Below are 25224 nucleotides of genomic sequence, written 5' to 3' on the forward strand. Positions count from 1 at the left end.
ACACACATTCATTTATATGAATAGATTAACACACACACACCCATCACATGAATAGATTCATACACACACACACATCCCATGAATAGATTCATACAAAGTCACACACAGTCTCATACATACAGTCACAGTCACACACATCCCATGAATAGATTCACACACACAGTCTCACACACATCACATGAATAGATTCATACACAGTCACACACACAAGTCTCGCACACAGTCTCACACACATCCCATGAATAGATTCACACACACACAGTTTCACACACATCACATGAATAGATTCATACACACAGTCACACACACACATCCCATGAATAGATTCACACACACAGTCTCTCACACACAGACACCTAGTCAGTCACACACATCATATGAAGATTTCACCCCCACACACAGTCACACACACATACATCACATTACTTCACACACACACACACACACATCACATTACTTCACACACACACATACATCACATTACTACACACACACACACACATACATCACTTTACTACACACACATACATCACTTTACTACACACACATACATCACATTACTACACACACACATATATCACATTACTACACACATACATCACATTGCTACACACACACACATACATCACATTACTCCACACACATACATCACATTACTACACACACATCACATTACTACACACACACATATATCACATTACTACACACATACATCACATTACTAGACACACACACACATACATCACATTACTCCACACACACACATACATCACTTTACTACACACACATACATCACTTTACTACACACACATACATCACATTACTACACACACACATATATCACATTACTACACACATACATCACATTACTACACACACACACATACATCACATTACTCCACACACACATCACATTACTACACATACATCACATTACTACACACACATCACATTACTACACACACACATATATCACATTACTACACACATCACATTACTAGACACACACACACACACACACATACATCACATTACTCCACACACATATATCACATTACTACACACACACATACAAACACACAGTAATAGATCTCCCTTCCTCCCCCACGGCACTGACATGAGTTATACATTCGGCAGGAGCTGCAGTGAGTTCTAACACTCAGTCTCAGGCAGCTCCTCTGTCTTTAGTGTCCTCTGGCGTCAGCCCCTCCGTCCTCTGTCATCAAAGGCTAGCCAGGATTTTTAGACAGGGCAGAGGGAATGCGGGGGATTCAACCTACTTTACGGGGTGGCGGGAGCTCCCACCTTTATTCGGGAGACTCCCGCGAAAATCGGGAGGGTAGGCAACTCTGACTTGATATAATCCCAGAAAGCAATGCAAAAGTGTAAACAAAATTTAATATAGAAGGATGAGCCAGGGTTTAATAAATGTAGCTACAAAACCTTACACTGAAGTGCCAAAAGTCATGGGATTGATGCCTAGTATTGTGTAGGACCCCCTCTAGCCCGGCGAAGTGCAGTAACTCGACATGGCATCGATTCCACTAGTATAGAGATGTTGACCCATGCCATCTGGATAGCTTCCCACAGCTCCCTGATATTTGTAGGTGCAGGACCTTTTGTGTAAATGGACATGTCTACCACGTTCAATAAATGCTTAATTGAGTTCATGTCAGGCGAACGTGGTGGCCACACCATCGTCTGAACTCTGCAGTATGTACCTTGAACCAACTCTGGACAATTCGAGAACGATGACACGGTGCATTATCCTGCCGAGCAGTACATGAAGGGCTGTAAATGGTCATCAAGCAATGGAACGTAGTGGTTACCGGTTAATTACATGTTCAGGCGGACCTAACCCATGCCACGTTAATACACCCCACACAATTATGGAACCACCATCAGCCTGCACGGTGCCATGTTGACAACTGGGGTGCATGGAAGCTAAAGAACGCTGCACTGACCTGCTGGATAGGCATCTGGTATCTCCTGCATTGAATGTGGTTATGATTTGAGTCACTGTCTCTTTTCTGTCACCATTGACAATTCTGGTCAGGCGCCGCTGGTCATGACCATTAAGCACCCGTGGTCGGCCACTGCGCTGTTCACGATGGGTGGTAATGCCTTCCATGAAGTATTCCCGGTACACACGTGACACTGCAGATTTAGAAATATTGAATTTCCGCACAACTCCGTAAATGGAATGTCTCATCGGACGACCTTGCTATGAGCAGCCTAGCTGGTGTTCAAATTGATTCACTAAATATCAGATAACAACTGATGCATGTCTGGTCATTAACAAGACGTCATAGTACGGTGACTCCACCTACTATTACCTGTACATATACGATCGGTATGAAATATTGTCGGATGTTATACCGAAGCTAGAAAGCAGAACAGCAGGATCCCGACTAAGGTAAGTTTCTAACTATCCCTAACCCTCTTCCCCCCCCCCCCCCCCCAGCACTCCACTAGGGGTGCCTAACCCTCCCTTCCCCTAGCCTAACCCTAAGCCTCCTGGGGGGTGCGTAACCCTAAGTCCCCCCCAGGAGCCCCTAACCCTCCCCTCCGCTGCTGTCCGCGCCCGGCTTACCTTCGTTCGGTTTGCCGGGTGTCGGGCTCCCGGCGTAGGTATAATGACAGGCGTCGAGATTTCGACGCCTGTCATTAGTCCCCTGCCGGGATTTGAAAGTTAGGAAGCCGGCGGTTAGCATTTTGACCGCCGTCTTTTTGACTGCATCCCGTACATACTTCTATCCCATGACCTTTGGCACATCAAGTGTATATACTCACAAATAAAATAATATAGATCGACTTACAATATTAGCAACAACCTACTCAATCCATTTATCTGGTCACCTGTACTTATCCAGCATAATTTAATCTAAACCACTGTTCACTACATTCCCCTACTTCCTGTACTTTATCAAGCATGCAGACTACGCCCCTTGCCAGTTGTATTTTGCATTGTGGGGAGGCTCTATGATGGGAGGGTTTACAAGATGAAAACTAATGTTTTCAAGGTAAGCTATGTGGCTACAGTTAGTAATATTTTCATAGGACCTAGGGAAAGTGTAGTATAGCCTATATATCTCTAAATATTTTCAAAACGCAAAGTAGAAGCAAAAAGAACTAATTCTAGTGTACATTTAACCATGGTACTACTTTTGAAATTTAAATATATATTTAAAAAAGCAATGTCAGTTTAGAATAGGGATAATTTTTACCCATGTTTGCATCATCTAGGCACACATTATAAACAACTATCCAGAGGAGTTTAGCTCTTCAAACATTCTGGATAAGCAATTTTCTACTTTTAGTTTTTAAACTGGATGGAAATTGCTATAATGGTTGTTTTTCCAAATTGATGCATTTAAAATCATATACAGTACTTCATATATTTTAAATGAAACCTCCATTTAAACTTCAAATGTTGCAAAATTGTATTCTCTCAGTGTGAAAGCATTTGGGTAACTTTTAGTTAATTATCTGATTAACTTAGTGTGGTGTTAATATATTTTAAAAAACAGAGGACAAAAACATGCTGGAATCATTAGCTCAAAACAATTTAATTATTTGCACAGCTTGGCTTACACAGCTTTGTTAGTTGCCATAATGTTGACCTTTCCTCTTGCTTTCTCGCTTTTTTCTGGATAGAACAGATTAATTAATTAGACTTAACAGGCATTAGTGATCAGCACGAATGGTTAGATGTAAACGATGAGAGGTGTATTATTACAGACTGCAATTATGGCTCTGAGGTCAAACAATATGGTATTAAAACCATTTGTATTGATGTGGGTTTAGATTATTTTTTTAAGGAGGGTTAATAACTTAATGATTTCCTGTATGTTTCATCTTCCCAGTTTATTCATCCAGTTGTACGGCTAAATATACTGCAAAATTGCATCTGTAACTTGACCTTGTTATCAGTTAAAAATAGTAATCGAAATGAGTTTCAGAACATCAATCTCTATACTAAAACAAATAAGTACAACAATTTCAAATAATAAATAAACCTCTGTTATAGGGATGGACATCAGATGCCTGACATCCAATTGTTGCCAGGCTTCTAACATCAAAGCATGTTGAAATGTTGATATGATAAATATTGACAGACCATCCCTGGTGGTCAAGCTGAGGTCAGGGCTTAGATACATTCCATATCTGTGTGGAATTTGTAGTTCTCCATGTGTTTGTGGGATTTTCTCTGGGGTATCCATGTTTCTCCCATACCCCAAAAACATTATCTGGTACGATAACTGGCTGATATTAACCCTAGCGTCTGTCCATGTTGCAGGGAATATAGAATATAAAATCTCCTTCATGTCCCAGAAGTCACATATGGAGCAGTTCCGGCACAGACATCTGACAATCCCCCTAGTGCCTATAGCTAACCTCCTACCCCTAACTCCCACCCCCCACAGCCTATCCCTAACCTCTTCCTAGTGCCTGCCTGTCTGGGATTTAACATGTTGACATTTTGGATGTCTTCATCATAACTGTAGACATTATGATTGTCGACAGTAGGCATAAGGAGGAAGTCAGATATGCTATAATTTATATATGGAAGTATGTATTTTTGGTGCTCATGCAGTATGGGAATGCAAAAATAACATACATACAACTTTAAGTTGTGTGGTAGATGGGACTTGATGCAATTTGTGTTATTACAGCACATTTCTGACCATATTGAAGGGAGGCAAGCCACCTATGGGAGAAATGACTGCTCGGGTTCAATTCAGGAATGAGGAATCTACTGGATATTCCAGGAGAGTATCCATCCATAGGTTAATTTCCCTCTACTTTATTATGTAATGAACTCAAAATATATATATTTTTGCTTACTTTTTATTTAACATTTATATAACATTTACATATTTTACGGTGCTATGCAAAGAATATTTATTCATCAACATAAGTTCCTGCACATTATATGTTATATTCTATATTCCCTGCAACATGGACACACGCTAGGGTTAATATCAGCCAGTTATCGTACCAGGTAATGTTTTTGGGGTATGGGAGAAACATGGATACCCCAGACAAATTCCCACAAACACATGGAGAACTACAAATTCCACACAGATATGGAATATATCTAACCCCTGACCTCAGCGCTAAGAGTCAGCTCTGTTAACCATTGTGCCACTTTGCTGGGCCGCAACTAGGGGGGGCTAGAGGTGCACGTGCACCGGGTGCCGGAATGCAGGGGGTGAAAAAGGGATGACTCACTGTGGCTTGGGGACTGGAGAGTCAGAAAACGGCTATCCAAAAGTGGCCGCCGCCAAGGAGGAGACAGATGCTAGAGGTCCTTTCTGGACCTTTAGTGTCTGTGAGCCAGCGCAAGTGCCAGGAGAAGATACTGAAAGCTGCATCTTCTCCCTTGAAACCCCCTGGCAACGAGCATAAACCCCATGGCAACGAGCATAAACCCCATGGCAATTAGCATGTAACCCCTGGCAATGAGCATAAACCCCATAGCAACGAGCATGAATCCCCCTGGCAACTAGCATGGAACCCCCTGGCAACGAGCATAAAACACCTCTGACAATGAGCAGGTAATTTTAAGTAATTAGAAGCCTTACTGTGGGGCATAAAATGGTGTCGGGCAAATATGTAAGTGGCACTTTGGAAATAGGCATACAGTGTGTGGCACAATGTGTAATGGGCATTATTGTGTGTGGAATAATGTAAGTCACTATACCAGGGACGTTTGACTAGTGCACTGCCATATGGAGGAGCAAGGACAAAATCCAGGTATGGGAAGGGAGGGGGCGTAAAATTGCTACCTTGCACCGGGTGACAGATATCCTAGTTTCGGCCCTGCACTTTGCCTCCCATGTACAGTATGTTGCATGGCTTTTCTTTGGGATCTCAGTTTCTTCCCACACTTCAAATATATACTGCTAGGTTATTTGACTACTGAGGATAATAATTCATGTGTTTGTAGTAGTGAATAGAGACTGCAAACACTACTGTGACATGGATTGATGTGAATGATTGCAAATTGTTTATGCGCTATGTTAGTGTTGATAAACTGTTTACTTTTAACTAGAGATGAGCGGGTTCGGATTTCAGAGATACAAACCCACCCGAATTTAGCAGATCAGAGTCGGATCCAAGCAGGCTCGGGGTTTCCCGCCTGACTCAGATCTCAAAACTGAGGCAAAACCATGGAGTCGGAAATCTCGCGGTTCGCAAGCTTCTGTCTCTATGATCAATGTAGTATATAGGGACCACGCGGCGGACGCCATTTCACTTTGGCTGTGGAGACTGAACAGGGAGGGTGGGTAGTGAAGGGCTGGGAGAGTTGCTGGTGGTGTTTGGTTTTGTGCTGTCTGCTGTGTCCTGGGATGGTGCACTGCTGATCCATTCTGGGCTGGTGCTGTCTGCTGTGTCCTGGGCTGGTGCTGTCTGCTATGTCCTGGGCTGGTGGTGCTTTTCTGCCTGCTGTGTCCTGGGCTGGTGCTGCTGATCCATTCTGGGCTGGTGTGCTGTCTGCTGTGTCCTGGGATGGTGGTGCTGTGCTGCCTGCTGTGTCCTGGGCTGGTGCTGCTGATCCATTCTGGGCTGTGCTGTCTGCTGTGTCCATCTGGGCTGGTGCAGAATTTATCTGGGCTCTGCTGCGTCCATCTGGGCCCAAGTTCTGGACTTAAAAAAAAAAAAATAGTCAAAAAAAAAAAAACCAATAAGAGTCTTTTTCTGTAATATTTTTCTGTGCGTGTTAGTCTTAACCGCACAAGATCCAGCCAGTTGATCCGCACAAGATGCAACCTAGTGCTGCCAGACTCCAGTCGTGGTCAATCTGGGATCAAGTTCTGGAGCTTAAAAAATATAAAAATCAATTGTCCTTTTTTTGATCTTTTACTGTCTGTGTGTGTGCGTGCGTGCGTGTTGGGCTTAACCGCACAAGATCCAGCCAGCAAATAAAAATCAATTGTCTTTTTTTTTTTTTTTGTCTAATATTTTTGTGTGTGTGCACGACTGCACGTGTGTGAATTTTGTAACCACACCTTGGCTACACTATTGGTGCTTGTGACACTGCTTCAAGACCGCAGAAAATATGGAGGGCTGTCACATGACAGGAGAGCAGGGCCAAGAACCACATGTTGTAGCTGCTGCCAGCAGTGCAAGGCCGACAACTTCCTCGTCCTCTATGAAGACCCATGCCCCAGGGCTTAAGTCACGCCATCGATATGGTAAAGCTACTTGTACTGAAGTTAAGAAAAAAAATAAAAGGAAATTTGCCTTTAGATAAACAAAAAAATGGCAATATGCCCATTGACTACACAAAGTGGCAAGGAATGGGTAAGGCCTTGGCCTTTCTTTAGGAAGACTGCTGGTTCTGATTCTGATAGCCCTTCGGAATAAACAACTGAGAAATCGAAATCACAAATCCCCGAGGAGAGTGCAAGTGTGTCCGCGGTTGCCATGTGTGAGCCAGACCTAAATACTAGTGTACTGGACGATCCTCAAAGTTCCAACATTCTGTAAATGTGGGGAAGGGCAGTCAACATCTTGCAGACATAGTCATTAAGGATGCTTCTGTGGAATTGCACATGGAGAAGGAGGAAATTTTGGTAGTTGAAGGCGCTAAGGATGATGAGAATGTTGATGATGAAGATGTTAGTGATGAGGATGTTGATGCCGAGGATGTCCTTTTGTGTAAGTAAGGCAACAGCTGTTGCCCATGGATTGAAAAAGCCAAAGCCCATTGTTGTCATTTAGGGACAAAAGACAAAAAAATCTACTTGTCATGTGTGGAATTATTTCCACCCCGATCTGGATAGCAGTTGTCAAGCCATATGTGACCATTGCCATGCAAGAGTGAGTAGAGGGAGGGACCTAAACCACCTAGGAACCTCCTTGTTACATCACTTGGAGCGCATTAATCAAATATCAAAGTGTACGTCGCCAAGTTCCAAAACTCAAAACGTAACAAGTCCAGTGTCACCTACCTGCTCCCTCTCTGTGAAATCCAAGCGTCTTCGATCTCCAACACCTGCAACATCAACATTCTTATTCGTCATCAGGAGTAGTCCTGCTGCATCCAAAGTTGGTATTCGAAGCATGATTGACTCCTCTCCTATCCGTGATTCCTCAAAAGGATCCTTGATGACTACGCCTGTTGCTGTGAGTGGATCTTCATCCCAGAATGGGACCAGGAGGAAGACTACTTGTAGCGTATCCTCCAAAAAACAATTAACTGTTAAACAATCATTTGCACAGCAGATTACTGACGCCATAACAGCTATGCTGGTATTAGATGTGAGTCCAGTATCCGACATTACTGCAGTGGGTTTTCAACAGTTAATTAAGGTCCTGTGTCCTCGCTACCAGATCCCTTCTAGATTCCACTTCGCTAGAACAGCAATTCCAAGTCTGTACAAGGACATTAAAAAAAACCTTATTAATGTCTTCAAAAGTGCCGTTGTACCCACAGTCCACTTGACCACTGATATGTGGACAAGAGGAATGGGCAAACTAAGGATTACATGACTGTGACAGCCCACTAGGTAGGTGCATTGCCTACAACCGCAGCAGCAACATCTACCAAAAGACAGCTGATACAGAGGCAGCCTACTCTTTGTATAACTGGTTTCACTAAGAGGCATACCGCTGAGAACCTCTTAGAAAAACTCAGGGAAATCATTGCTAAATGCTTACCCCACTTGGTCTCTGCTCGGGATTTGTGATTTCGGACAATGCCACCAATATTGTGAGAGCATTACATGTCGGCGAATTCCAACACGTCCCATGTTTTGCTCACACAATTAATTTGGTGGTGCAATATTTTTTAAAAACTGACACTGTCGTGCAGGAGATGCCTTCTGTGGCCCGCAAATTATCCGGACATTTTAGACATTCAGCGCCCGCTTGTCGAAAATCGCATGACCAGCAGGTACTGTTAAATTTGCCCTTCCATCAGCTGAAGCAAGAGGTAGTAACTCGGTGGAATTCTACCCTATATATGCTTCAGCGTATAGAGGGAACAGCAAAAGGCCATCCAGGGCTATACAATGGACTATGACAGGCCGTGGAGGGGGAATGCACCTTACTCAAGCGCATTGGAGAATAATTTTCGTGTTGTGCAAGGTTCTCAAACCCTTTGAACTTGCCACACGTGAAGTTAGTTCAGACACAGCCAGCTTGAGTCAGGTCATTCCCCTCATCAGACTTTTGCAAAAACAGGTGGAGAAACTGAAGGAGGAGGTGAAACAGAGCAATTGCGCAAAGTATGTCGGACTGGTGGATCAAGCCCTTGATTTACTTCACCAGGATCCAAGAGTCGTCAATCTATTGAAATCTGAAAAATATATTTTGGCCACCATTCTGGATCCTAGGTTTAAGTCCTACCTTGTGAGTTTTTTCCAACAGACCCAAATCTAAAACTGTGCAAAGAGCCACACGTGAAACGCCATCATCTCCTCCTTCAGTTTCTGCAGCTGCCAGGAAAAGACTCAATTTTCCTTACAGAATGCCTGCTGGTCATGCAGATCATTCACCAATAAATTACATCTGGTCGGGCCTGAGAGAACTGCCTACTAGTGACATGTCTTCTACCGTGACTACGTGTGATATGGTCTCCATTCACAGAATGGTGGAGGACTATTTCAAAGATAACATCCTAATAGGCAAGTCAGACAGTCCCTTTCAGTACTGGCAGGAAAAAGAGGCAATTTGGAGTCCCATACACAAACTGGCTTTGCATTACTTAAGTTGCCCACCCTCCAGTGTGTACTCCGAAAGAGTTTTCAGTGCAGCTGGCAACCTTGTCAGTGATTGGCATAGGAGGTTACTTCATCGAAATGTGGAAAAGATGATGTTAATTAAAATAAATTAGAAATTCCACGAAGAAGACCTCTACCAACAATTACATCAAAAAATGACAGAGGCGCCTATGGCGGGGACGAATTAATATTGTGTGAAGGAGTGAATGTACACACTGATGGGGATGACGAGGACAACGACAACTTGTAATGTAAAGCCAGTTTGTGTATGGGATCATTTTCATTTCCATGTCCAATGCACATTGGCAGCTTGTTTTATGGGGGTCCAAACAAACGAATCATTTCAGCCACAATTGGCAGTCCTTGTCGCTGAAATGATTGGTTTGTTAAACTGTCCTGTTTCGTATACAACATAAGAACTATTCCATCTTGCACCTTTTTCCTCTCCATTATGTGCTGATTGGGGCATTGCTGCCCGACATTTTAAATTAATGTTATGGTTGGTTTAGGAACCAATGATTTATTTTTAAATTAATGTATTATCAATTTAACAGCCAGGTGCTGCACCAATTAATTTATTTTATTCAGCCCAGGGCTGCACCAATGAATTATTTTTTAATTAATGTATTAATTTTACAGCCAGGGGCTGCACCAACTATCAATTCTTCAATCCTCAAGAGTATCCCAACCATCATCTTTGCACAGTCCTCAACTCTATTAATAATTAATCAGTTTTGAGCCAGCAAGCTGGATGCAACCTTTTGGCCCTATAACTAGATTGAAAAATCAATATTGTGAGGTGGTCAAAATTTACTGGAAACGAGTGGAAATAAATGTTATTGAGGTTATTAATACTGTAGGAACAAAAAAAGGCCCATTTTATGTGATTTCAGCAGGTTTTTTTTTATTTCTTTTTTTAAGAAAAAAATCCAGATCCAAAACACGAAAAACAAAACACGGAGGTGAGGTTTTGGCAAAACCAATCCAAAACACGGGGGTCGGCACACATCTCTACTTTTAACTATTGTTCCCTCCAATCCTAAAGAAATCTATATCATGTAAATTGTATAGCAAAATTGACTTACAGATGTGCCCACATACATCTATCCCCCGTGCGCTACAAGTCACGCCACACACAACGCTGGAGCTGTGTGACTCTGTAGCGCTGAGTGTCTTATTTTAATCAGCAGACGCTGCTTGTGCTGCTATTTACATAAGATGCATGCGAATAAGATGCATTTGAAGGTAAAATTACGCATGAAAATACGCTCTGCGCTACCAAGTCACGGCATGGCACGACTAGATGGGCTGTTTCTAGCACAAGGAGGCTAGATGTATGTGGACCCATCTGTAATGAGATTTTAGCTGCATTTGGCCAGTCTGAGAATTGTTTATAAGGGATATCCTCCTGAAACCCACCTACAGTAAATAAAGCATGTATAATAACTAATTCATAAGCTGCAGTGAGGATACATTTCAAGGTGGTACTTTTCTGAAACCAACTTCTGTGGTAACAGTTTCTATACTGAACATATAGTATTTCTGTTTTGCTGCCAGTGTCTTGGGGAGGGAGGAACATTAAAGCCAAGATAACACTGTGCTCTGCAAAAACTAATGTTGCAATTTTTGCTCAATTTCATTTGTATAACAGACCGATTTCAATAGAATCTGAATTGTGCACAACGGGCCTGATTCAGAGGTAGAAGCAATGTCGATGCCACCCCCAGTTGGCCGGTGTTGTAAGGCTGCACATGCGTTCCAGTATCACTACGCATGTGTCCCGATGGTTACCGCAAGAAGACACAGAACGATTTTGGATGCAAGAGCTGGGGATTTTATTGGGCATTCCTGGCCGGTAACATGGGGGTCGCTAGATAGACATGGGCATGTCGCTGCCATCCGACTGCTTAGATGCTTAGCGCTGACACTACACTCCATGTTTAAATGGAGAAATTGCACTTGCCATAGGGCTGGTCTAAAATTCGATGGTGCGTTGCAAGTGGGCGTTCAGTATTCTCAGAAACAGCTGCATCATAAACATAAAGACGCAAACAATGCTGCGATAAACGACGGCCCTAATGTCTTCTAGGCCCAGTATTTGTAACGTATAGCACAACTAAATATTAAAGAAATAACCACAAGACAATGAATCGGGAACTATACCTCAACCAGTCTGATTTCTGGGATTTGCGAGCTGTGCTCTTTGCAGCCTGTTCCGACCATGCATCTCATTAAGTTCTGTATTTTGTCCATCTCTATGGGGTAAATTGTAACTACAAAGCACTGAGAATATGGCAGTCTTAGTCCTACAGTATATTAATCAAGTAAAATGACCAGCTATTGTGTTAAATAGTAATATGAAATTTTTTGCCTTAGTTGAAATCATTTCAGTGGTACTTTGTTGCCATGTGGGAGGAGGAACATCTTTTTTGCAACAGGCCACTCATGACTTGCTTAGGTTTGGGCACTGATTCCTGCAATGTGCCTTCTGATGCATTGTTTTTCATCTAATCTTGTTTCTCTTATTTGCCAAGATGTTTCCTTTATATGCTCCCTATTGAGCATGCCACCTAGGTGAGGCAGAGCGTATACAGATTGCTAACACATGCTAATGATACTTGTATGCCCAGCATAATAATTCTCATCAGTACATTTATGTAAAGTACAAGAACTACTGTAAACTGTGCTACACCTTACTGAGGCTTTTCTGGATGCTAGCTTGCTATGACATGTGGGGGTCATATATAACATGCAATATGAACATGATTTATTGTGATATTAGTTTTTAACATTTATTTTTGCTACAGTATGAAATGATGGCTTTCTAAATTATGCCAGATTAATTGCAGCAGCTTGGGTGCATGATCTTTTCTTGCATTCATTTTTGAGAGATGTTGCCTAGCCCCTGGGATTACTTCATAATCTCTCTGAGCATGTCATATGAAAGCATATAGCTTATGTGAATACATATGCCTGTAAATGAAGTTCTTGCAGCTCCCTGAAGATTTAAAATTCTCCAGTGCGTTCATGAGAAACCAGTAGCTTATTTGAGTGTGACTGGTATCTCATACACATCTTGCTTTACAACTCAAATTAAATAGTGCTGGAAGATGTGTTTCAAATCTGCACCAGTTCCTATTTTAGAGCTAGATTAAGAAATGAGGGACCGTTTCTGAGTGTGAATGAAAATTAGGCCATAGCAGCAGGTGTAAAATTTGTTCCTTAAAAAGCAGCAATTGCAGTCATATAAAACTTGCAGATGCATGTGGGAAGCTTGCATACGTCACACCTACACCCATATTTATATGTGCATATATATATATTACACAGTTGTGTCCACATGCATCTATCCTCTGTGTGCTACAAGTCTCGCTACACAACGCGGGAGCTCCGTGTGACTCGGTAGCACCGCGCATCTTTTTATGCGACTTTTTACTTTCAAATGCTTCTTATTCGCACAACGATTCGAATAGATAGCACAAGCAGCTTCTGCTAATTAAAATAATACGCTGCATGCCTATGTTCTGTGTGCGACTGTAGTTGCATGTGAAATGCTACGTTCGTGTTACAGCCACTGACCATGTAACGTAGCATTTCGCATGCAGATACACCCACAGTCGCTAACAGAATGCTGCATTTCATTTTAATCGGCAGTAGCTGTTTGTGCCATCTGTTTGCAAAGAGGCTATTTGTATGAGGACACATCTGTGTGTGTGTGTGTGTGTGTGTGTGTGTATGTGTATATATATATATATGTGTGTATATACTGTCAGGTCCATAAATATTGGGACATTGACAGAATTTTCATATTTTGGCCTCTATTCACTACCACAATGGCTTTGAAATGAAACAAACAAGATGTGATTTAACTGCAGACTTTCAGATTTAATTTGAGGGTAATTACATCCAAATCATGTGAACGGTGTGGGAATTACATCGGTTTCTATATGTGCCTCCCACTTTTTAAGGGGCCAAAAGTAATGGGACAAACTAAACTATCCTAAATCTAACTTTAACTTTTTAATACTTTGTTGCAAATCCTTTGCAGGCAATTACAGCCTGAAGTCTGGAACGCATAGACCTCACCAGACGCTGGGTTTCATCCCTGGTGATGCTCTGCCAGGCCTCTACTGCATATGTCTTCAGTTCCTGCTTGTTCTTGGGGCATTTTCCCTTCAGTTTTGTCTTCATCAAGTGAAATGCATGCTCAATCAGATTCAGGTCAGGGGATTGACTTGGCCATTGCATAACATTCCACTGTTTAGCCTTAAAAAACTCTTTGGTTGCTTTTGCAGTATGCTTCGGGTCATTGTCCATCTGCACTGTGAAGCGCCGTCCAATGAGTTCTGAAGCATTTGACTGAATATGAGCATATAATATTGCCCGAAACACTTCAGAATTAATTCTGCTGCTTTTGTCAGCAGTCACATCATCAATAAATACAAGGGAACCAGTTCCATTGGCAGCCATACATGCCCACCCCATGACACTACCACCACCATGCTTCACTGATGAGGTGGTATGTTTTGGATCATGAGCAGTTCCTTTCCTTCTCTTCTCTTCCCATCACTCTGGTACAAGTTGATCTATGTCTCATCTGTCAATAGGATGTTGTTCCAGAACTGTAATGGTTTTTTTAGATGTTGTTTGGCAAACTCTAATCTGGTCTTCCTGTTTTTGTGGCTCACCAATGGTTTGCATCTTGTGGTGAACCCTCTATATTCACTCTTGTGAAGTTTTCTCTTGATTGTTGACTTTGACACACTACATCTACCTCCTGGAGAGTGTTCTTGATTTGGCCAACTGTTGTGAAGGGGTTTTTCTTCACCAGGGAAATAATTCTTTTGTCATCCACCACAGTTGTTTTTCGTGGTCTTCCGGGTCTTTTGGTGTTGCTGAGCTCTCCAGTGCGTTCTTTCTTTTTAAGAATGTTCCAAACAGTTGATTTGGCCACACCTAATGTTTTTGCTATCTCTCTGATGGGTTTGTTTTGATTTTTCAACCTAATGATGTCTTGCTTCACTGATAGTGACAGCTCTTTGGATCTCATATTGAGAGTTGACAGCAACTGATTCCAAATGCTAATGTCACACCTAGAATAAACTCCAGACCTTTTACCTGCTTAATTCTTAATGAAATTACGAGGGAATAGCCCACACCTGTCCATGAAATAGCTTTTGAGTTGATAGTCCCATTACTTTGGGCCCCTTAAAAAGTGGGAGGCACATATTGAAACTGTTGTAATTCCTACACCGTTCACCCAATTTGGATGTAATTACCCTCAAATTAAATCTGAAAGTCTGCAGTTAAAGCACATCTTGTTTGTTTCATTTCAAAACCATTGTTGTGGTGAATAGAGGCCAAAATCTGAAAATTCTGTCAATGTCCCAATATTTATCGACCTGACTGTGTATATATATATATATATATATATATATATATATATGTGTGTATATATATATATATATATATACATATAATTTATATATATTATATATCTGTTTGGAGGTGACCCCGCCAGAGGGAGAATGCCGGCCAACTCCTCAGCCTTGACCCTTGCCCAGCCCTGCGCTGGGGGCAAGCATTGCAGTCTCGCATCCTCTCCCAGTGTTGTTGTAGTAAGTGAGATGCCTCATGGAAGAGTGCACGATTGGTTGCTGCTTACCTGCTGTGATAGGGTTCGGTCCGCTTCCTCCAAATGTTTGTGCGCACTATTCTACTACGTTCCTGTCTGCCTCATAATGCAGCCTGTCAAAAAAAATAAAAAATTATGGGGAGAACACTGATGTTTAAAATCGTTTGAATAATATTCTTCCTGTTTGTGATATCAGAACATGTTGTGTTAGCTTTAAGTATTATTATTTGTTTTTCTTTGCTTTTATTATAATACTTCATTTACTCTACTTTTTTTTTTTTTTGAGTCTATTAATTTTATGATTGTAAAACACATTCAATGCTACTCTATTAGGCACTCTTGTATATAAACACTGACGTTCCACACACTATAATAACTTTTCCTGCAGTATTCATAGACATTATTGATCTCTGAACAAGACGAGATTGCTAAAGGCATGTTTCAACTATTTTATACAGTAAATACTCATCTGTGGCTTTGTTAGATGAAGTTAGTTTATTATTGTTTGGCTACTTGAGTTTAGAAGAGTACTGTAGAAATGCAATACTTTTGATCAGAAGGCTTTCTTTTCACAGATTTATTAAAACTATAATTTAAGTTTATTAAAATATGACTATTAATATAAACAAATATGCAACAGTTTTCATATCATGGCATGAATAAAGATGTTTAATAATGTATTTTCTTGTCATCTTCTGATGTACTCTTTAATCAACTGTTTAAGAGTCTGAAAGGCTCCCTGCAGTGTCTGTCAGTTGTTTAGCTAATTAGAAGTGTAGTTTATTGTATATGGAGGATGTAATATCTCTACAATATATTTTTTTTCCAAAGGTGCCTAAAACTTTTACCTTTTATGGGGTCTATTCATGATTTTTATTATCGGAGTCCGCTCGATGCGAGTGCCAGAGCAATTTCGGCACCGAAAATCAGCATTCTCCCCAAAGTGTTTGAATCTTTTCACTGCTCCTACAGGTCACGCATGCGCACAAGACCCCCGACATATGACGGAAGGAGCCGGAAAGGGGTGGAGGGATCCGAAAGGATCTCTCTTGGGCGACCTTCTGCTGTATTTTGACCTCTATCTGTCTCCCTCCTGTTTACTTGTGAATGTGAGAGTTATAAAGAGGAAGTTAGCTCAAGAGGGAGTTCTCTGAACGAACCGCCCGAATGGGGTCAATGTGGATCATTGTTTTCTTTACTATCTACATAGTGCATCAGGTACAGTTCTCCAAAGACGTGACAATTGGGAGGTATTTGGTAGGTAATGGGCAGTTACTAAACTGACACTTTTGTGAAATTTTGATGCAGCATCCATAGAACAAGAGGTATTCATAGTGTTTCAGGCATTCAGAATCGTGCAGTGACAGTGTATTTCTTTTCATTATAAATGATCCCTATTTTTATAGGCATCCATGCTGTATTCAAAGTGCAGTGGCGATATGATAAAGTAACACAAGGTAGACAGTTTGATAAATGCCAGTATATTCCCAAAGATAAATGCAGTTCTGACTTGAATATTTACTGTTAATTCTGCATATCATTTAGAATTGAAGAAGGGGTTTATGGGTCTGCAGTAACCAGGTATCATGAAGTTCTCTCCCAGGGATAGGCTCTAACTGCAGATAAATAAATGATTAGTTGTATTATCATCTTAGCTTGCACAAGTCCATAGAACACACTTGTGTAGTGAGCTACATGAATTTCATAAATGAGATTATAATTACATGTAGAACATAAAATACAATACATATATTCATAGAAATATGTACATGGGAAAAAGTAGGTTTGTTCTTGCCGACTCTGTAATCAAAAGCATTCTCCTCTTTTCCTGCCACTCTTTATGCCCCCTGTTCTTTCATACCAGCACTTCCTTTGTCAGTCTGCTCAGTCAACACAATTCTTACCCATATATTGTCACAGTAGAGTATGTGAACTGCGAATCTAGCAAACATAATAGAAGGCAATGCAATCAGCAACTTGTTTTATATTTTATACAAAATCAGATCACATTCAAATGGAGCAATACATTGATGGAGAATTCTGCGTTTGGCATCACCCCCTCTTATTCCAGGACATCACCCAAAGAACACACGCCTCATAACTGTCTCCTTTTATTCCACAGTGTTATTTATATAGGAATACATTTTTGTTTGCTTTTACTTCATAATGCTTGGTCAATTTGATTTTTTTTTCCTACAAATAACATTTTAATAAGTATTTTAAGTCCCTTTATACTAGTGGATGAAATTATGTTTTCCAGGGGTCACCAAGTAGTCTGTGGTCTCACAACTCTATATATCATTGTAGATTGATCTCTCACCACAGACACAGAGCAATAGTATAACGCATTCATACAGTCCAAATACTAGTTTTACCTTCAGTATGGCTGGTCAGCCAATCTTATAAGAAGATATCACTGTCCTTTCATAGAATAACTTTCTACATACACTGTGTGAATGCACTGGAGGTCATGTATGAAGTGTAAAACGTCTGCCTCTCAGTGTAAAATCAGTGGTTTGTATGGCATTATGGGAAGGAGTTGGGTACAATGAAGTTGTTCCTAACAGCATACAGAATAGGCAAACGTACTGTATACACTTAGTTTTGGGGATTGGTGCACTAACCAGAAATAATTTTGAATAGCAAGCTTTCAGAATGTATATGTAATGGGTGCATTTCAGGTACATTCCTTGGTGAGCAGATGTGCACAAGCCATTTCCATTCCACAAAAGAAAAAATAATTTTGCACCTGCTCAGAGGTTTCATCCCATACCTTTAATGGAACGTGCTATGTGCCTCCATGCTGCTCTGTTGGGAAGAACCATATAGGTAGGCTCACTAAAAGGCCTCACAGAAAAAGTTGTTTCATTTAGTGAAATGGTGGTACGTGTTTAGACTTTGATGTGTACACTTTTGCAAAGTTTGCCTCAGTAGTTTTCTACAGCCTCACTGCACATCTAGGCACCATTGGTAAATTAATGTTACCTTGGGCCAAGGGCAGTAATCGGTACATGTGCTCCTCCATTCCTTCCATCAAGTATGTTTTCCAGCAACTATAGAGTATTACTGTGCACCAAATATGAAGACCCCAAAATTCCTCATGTAAGCCCCAAGTTATTTTTCACCAATAGAAATGCAAACTAAATTAATATGAAGTCTACTAATTAGATTGAGTGTAAGCCAGTTCCTTTTAATATGTCAAAATTAATATATATCTCCAAAGTGAATAAGAAATTAAATCCATACAGCACATTTTTAAGAGCATTGTGTATTGGTCTGGTGTATGCGCAGCAAAGGCCTGGGGCTTGCTTCAGAGCCATGTGCAATGCTGGTGCTCACAGAAATTAGTGATTGTTTATTATTTAGTGTACAGCACATGTTATTCCCTAAAACACCTACGGCGCATGTGTTTATACAGAGTGTATGCACAAAGGTGGTGTTGTATTTGAGATGCACAGTATCAGAATTGTCTTGGAAAAATGCTGGTCGTTCCTGAGCAGTGACTGGGAGGTGGCTAAACAGACACACACAGAAGGTGTGGCTAATGGCCATGTTATGGGGTTGTCATTGGTGTCTCACTGAAGTGTTTGCGTACACAGACACGCAATCGTTCACACTGGAGGCCATACTCTGATGGAAACTTTGTACCTAAGAAGGTTCGTGCAAGTTTTGATAATGCAACCGATGGTGTCATCTAATGATGCACCAGGTGGTATTACAGTGTCTACAGATGCTCATAGTGGGTGTCTCAGTCCTTACACATTCATGTACACCAGGGAAAGCCTTTATAGCAGTATTTGTATAAAGCCACAGGCGGGTGACCACCAAAAGACGCAACCATGCCTGTGTCCACCTCTGAATCAAGCCCCTGGTCTTTATCCCCTCCAGGCTCTGTAGTTTTTGCCTCATCTTCAACTATAAATCTCTATTTTAGCTAACATTCCTCAACCCAACTTTAACATATTAGGTCTCAGAATAAACTTTAAAACAAATAACACCAATTTGGTTAGCACTGGACTGTTGCAGGACAGTAAAATCATCCCTTGTTGCTGTGTGATTCCTTTGTTGCTTATTTCACTGAGATTGATAGTCTCTGCCGAGCCTGTGTATGATTTATTGGCAAAGTTTCAATCTCCTCTCCCCTAGTACCCACTATTCGGCATCTCATATCTGACAGTTGTACTTCTGCTCTATTCTCTCCCTTAGACCACATGGAACTTAAAGTGGCATACAGAGAAAATCAGAAGTCAACTGTAGATGTAGCCAACACAAAAGTAGGCAGGGTTAGCGCACAATTATTTCATTCTACTTTGGTGGTAAGCAAAGTCCCAATAATAACAGGGACTGTTAAAAAATAAAGGCATTTTAGTGTCTACATATAAAAAAACATTACCGAGGCCTGGAATACAATACAGTGAGCATCCCAGAAACCAATAAACAATACAGGGAGAACCCCATAGTCCACCTTACTGTATAGCAGAGGTTCTCAAACTCCCACCATTACAGTCCAGGTTTTGACGATTTCCATGCTTAAGCGCAGGTGACTTAATTAGTACCTCAGTCAATTTGATTTAACCATCTGGACTCAAGCATGGATATCCTTAAAACCTGGACTGTAATGGCAGAGTTTTGAGAACTCCATATATAGGGAGTATCTTAGTGCGTGCCTTACATTACAGAAAGCATACAAATGACATCCATACAATAGGTAGAGCATCCTAGTGACTGCAATATAATTGTAAAAGCTCAGCACAGTAGTTACTGAGTGTACAGGAGGTGTATAAAAATAAAAAACAGTATTTGACATATCAACACATTGGGCACGATTGTATTCAACGCGATGTAAATAGCTCCGGGACTGAGCTCCCGGAGCTATTCAATACACTGCGCTGCCAAGTCCGACTAATGATTTCTTCTCTCATCCCTCCGGGGATGAGAGAAGAAATCCGACAAAAGTCCCGGCTCGAGGCTGTTTTCTGCCCTTCGCGCCTGGAAAACAGCCTCGCGCCGGGAAGTTAGATCGGGGAATGCCCGTTATCGCACCTAAAAACCCTGTTTAAGGCGCGAGAACGAGCCTTCCCCGACCTAACATCGCGATGAATTGAATAGCTGCGGGAGTTATCTCCCGGCGCTATTTACCTCGCGTTGAATAGAATCGTGCCCATTGACACTATCAATATAAAAATGCAGGACTCAGGTCTATATAATTCAAACTGCTCTACCCATAAAGTATGATTAACGTTTTCACTGCTAAATCTATAGTAGAAACAGACCAACTATTTGTTGACTAGCTATGACAGGCTTTGCCATATATATATTTTTTTTTATTATTCGTTGTCTCCACCGCCCCACATCCATTTTTTCTCTACTCCCCTTCCCCCCCAACCACCACCACATACACACATACCCCTCTCCTTTTTTTTCTTTCACAACACCTTCTCCACAATTCTCCTTCTCCCTCCCCAACTGTGTCTCTTCTCTGTCACTGCCCCTCATCTGACACAGGTGGGAGGGGTCAGAATTCAGACACTGTAATTTGTATAATTGTAATCAGTCAAATTTTTATATTTATGTTCCAGTAATGACTTGGCAGAAATAACATGTCTGTAATCTGTGATCAAAACACTTGCTTGCTGTAGTAAAGCCATTAATAGGAGTACACCAATATGTAAGTCATGTAAATGACAGTGCTCTGTGTGAACAGTTCCACTGCAGCATAATCTCGAGCCAGAGTAAAGGGGGGTATCCACTAGACGATTAAGTTGAACAATTACAATAAAATCGTTCGAACATAGTTTGAAAATCGTTTGAAAATTTGGTCTTTTAGACATCTATCATCGTTCAAACATGCTGGTCAACCTGACGATATCGTCAGTTTCAGCATGTTTGCAGATGATTGATTGTGCCTGCACTGAACGACACATCGTTCAGTGTGGGCACCCTGCAGTGTAGTGAACGATAACTATATCGTTATCGTTCAGTCTTTTCACTGTCGTGTATTGGATACCAGCCTTAAGAGATACAATACAGACCACAGTAATCATGGAGCAGACTAATGTCGGTGGCGGATCTTAAAATGCTAGGTCTATCCCCAGGTTAAAAAAACGGCTTCCTTGGAAAACCCCCAGTGAAAAATGTATGACCAATCTACCCCTTCTCATGAGACCCACACCTTCCACTTCCATCTGAAGGTGGCGTTATTATCACAGGGCTTCCCCCGGTATTTCTTTACAATATATTTTTAGTAAATCTCAGGCAGATCATATTTCTCATTGCACGTATGGGAAATATGATCTGCTTACTAAAAATGTGAATTGAAGGGCTTGGAGTAGTTTCTCACGAAAACTACTCCAATTGTCCTTTAGTACATTCATGTGATACTAAAATAATGTGAAAAGGGTGTAAAAACACCTGTCTTCATATTATTTTAGTAAAAAAATAATGTTAATAAATATGCCCCTAAGTAACAGGATTATTGCAATTGAGCATTCAGTTGGGTGGTCCCAGGTTGAAGTATGTAGATTAATGAGATCAAACAGAAATAGAACTGAAATCTTCTTATTATACGATAGATGTATGTGGACACATCTGTACAGACTCGAGTGCAAATAGTGTCACATATCAAATTAATCAGCACAGTGTGTTGGTGCATTACATTGCGTCTTAGATGCTTTTCCTGCAAAAACAATGCCCGACGCTAGCAGAGTAGCATGGGACCTGGTGGCTCACTCTTGCCAGGCATATTCTGCTGCATGGCGTATTGAGGCTAGATGAATGAGAACACGTGTAGATGATTGAGGGGAGCAAAGCTCAGTCCTGAATAAAAGATGAAACCTAGGCAACAGATATGAGGGTAGGATTGATTGATTGTTGTGTTGTCAACAGAGATCAAGATGTCAGGTCGATATTTTCTATTGGCTGGTGGGAATATTCATGGTTTTTAGGAATTTCCACTGGAAAATAATACCCCTTTTACAACAGAGCTAAAACCTGGGTTATTGCAGGGTTAACCCGGGTAGCTCCTTGGTGTAAAAGGGGAAAGGGTTGGATTGCCGGGTCGATTGACCCGGCAATCCAACCCAGGTAACTTGCAGGGTTTAACATGGGAATAACCCGTGAAACCCTGCAGTGTAAACGGCGTTAGCTGGGTCACGGTAACCTGGATCATGCCGCATGCGTGCCGATTGGCTGGCTTCAGTGGCGCTTGGAGATTACGTCATTTCTAAGCGTCCACTTCGATGCCGGAAAAGCCGGTTCTCTGCAGACCTTGCTCAGGTGTGAACGGCGCCAACTCGGTAATATTCTGGGTCGGCGCCAGGGAAATTCTGGGTCTGATCCCGATTGGAACCCTGTTCCAACCTCAGAGTCAGACACAGAATTTTAGTATAAAAGCGGTATTAGTGTGCACCTAGCTTTGCCTGGGTGTAATTGTTCAAGTAAAAACATAACATCAAAGTCATGGCGACTACCACTTTTAACACATCTTTAAGTTCAACGTTTTTTTCTTCGAATATGCTGATTTGTTATGTTTTATATCATGAATGTGGGGGAACATTCCATTGATTGCAATGAGCCTACAAATGACATTTTCCATATAAAGTGCACCTGGTAAGGTACAAAAGTAATTCAACTGATAGTATTGGTCAACTCTTCAGAACCAGTATCTTTTGATTGTCCAAAATATTAGAATTTGTGTGAGGTATAGGAAACACCCACTAAATGCTCTTTCTCAACTCCATTAATCTAATTTATATTTAAATAATCTTATCTGGCCTAAGAAACTTTTGTTTTTGCTCCACACATCAGAAGATGCTAAATTTTGCACCCCCACTGATGCCTCCATCTCCAACTCAAAATATATGCAGATCTTCCACAAAAATGTAGGGGCATAAACTTGACTAGTATACATAATCTAGTATCAATCCTTCTTCATGATTAAGTAAGCTTGGCAAATTGTATGATGCCACAAGTCACATCACACCTCTGGTGGCTGGGCTTAACAATGTGATTTGCATAATTATGACACACCCTTCCCACTTTGCAGGCTGGTGAGTGGTCTTCAGGGAAAATTATCAACTCTACTTGGAGTTTGCAAGATCTGTCATTAATATAGTAGACTAGGCAACTATGCTCTTATCATCATTTCTATAAAATAATTGTTTGTACAGTTTATAAAATTCCCCCCTGCATAATCAGGCAGTCAAATTCTCACTTGAATTTTTTATTAAGTATAGCGCTCAAAGATTCTCTATTAAAAACCCATAGCTGCTCCACAAAAAGGAGGTTCGCAGCCTCTATAGAGTCATGTAAGAAAGTATATTATGGTGCGCTCTAGAGTGTTGTGAGAATGGCCATGAAATTGCAGCAGTCGGAATTCCTGCTGTCAATATACCGACAGCGGCATCCCGATGCTCAGGATCCCGACAAGGGTTGGGTAAGTATACTTACCCTCTCCCCTTGTCCCCCTAAACCTAACACTCTGTTTCTACATCCTAACACCCCACACCACCCCATCCTAACCCTCCCCGTTAGTGCCTAAACCTAATTCTCTCCGCTTGGTGCCTAAATCTAACCCTCCCCCCTTACTGCCTAAACCTAACCCACCCCCGGTGGTACCAAACCCTAACCTCCCCTAGCCTAACCTTATCCCTCACGTGACGCCTAAACCTAACCCCCCCTGCGTGCGGCTAAGTCCTAACCAGCCCTGCTATACTCACGTACGGCATCCTAGCTGTCTGGATTCTGACATTGGGATGTTACCTACTGTCTGTATTCCGGCGCCATTCTTGTAGCTGGGTAGTGGCATTCCGGCGCCAGGATTTCTTCAGCCAGGATGCCGCATGTCGGTATAGTAATTACATCCCAGTATTAAAACTGTGTATTCATATAATATACGGTATGTTTAATTACACTGTGATGTCTCATCAGTGTTTCTGCAGTGTATGTATGTAACCTGGCAGAATATTCTAAGTATGACATGGGAGCAGGAGTGACCGTTCTTTTGTTTTGGGACTTTGAGAACACCCTACCTACAGAATCGTCTGGACTTTATTAATTGGATGAAGCGTGGACATAGGATACTCAGGTCACAATACTGCCAAGTTACAAACAAAAATCTCACAATCTTTTCACAACAGGCTTTAAAAATGCACCAGATTTAAATGTGCCAGATAGGCAAGTAACTTAATTTATAGACTTCCTTCATAAATTTTGTGCAATACATTTACAATATGATATAGTACGACCCTAATGAACCGGATGATATTTAGCAAAATGATGGCAAACAACCACGTGGGTTCATTATGTTGAATTGTGCATAATGTCGACATTCAGCATGTCAACACTGATTAAATTCGACTTGGTCAAAATGTCAGCGCTGTTTTTGAGGGAAGTCTATCTCTAACACTAAGCCTAAGGCTTATGTCGACAATTCACACCCAACCAGATATGTTGATTTAAAAGAAGAAACAATTTACATAATTTTTAGATTCTTTGGTTCTGACATATATATACTGTATGGTTTGATCACACCATCCTCTGTTGCTGTGATGGTGCCTGTCTTTTTTAGATGACCCCTCATTTACACCTCATATTTGTTCAACAGACAAACTGCACTCTTCAGACGGTCCGTTTTCACACTTCCAGACATTTCAGCAAGTATTTAATTGTGCTTCATGATTTCTTAACTGTTGGGGGAAGCACAGTGATACAATGGTTAACATTGCTATCTCATAGAACTGGGGTATTTGGTAGGATTCCCACCTGTGCTCCCCCTATTTGTGTGGGTTTCCTACAGTATGAAGGTTTCCTGCCACAAAGTCCAAAAGAATACTGCTATGTTAATTGACTTCTGTT

The 25224-nt window shown here is 41.3% G+C and overlaps 1 protein-coding gene across 2 annotated transcripts in view; it reads left to right on the forward strand.

Moving 5' to 3' along the window:
• The window catches only part of RNGTT (RNA guanylyltransferase and 5'-phosphatase), a 337387-nt gene that overhangs the window by 270922 nt on the left and 41241 nt on the right, over positions 1–25224 (forward strand). The gene's annotated exons all lie outside the window — the stretch shown is intronic.

Source organism: Taudactylus pleione, unplaced genomic scaffold, assembly GCF_031769625.1.
Source record: "Taudactylus pleione unplaced genomic scaffold, aTauple2 ptg000015l, whole genome shotgun sequence".
NCBI lineage: Eukaryota > Metazoa > Chordata > Amphibia > Anura > Myobatrachidae > Taudactylus > Taudactylus pleione.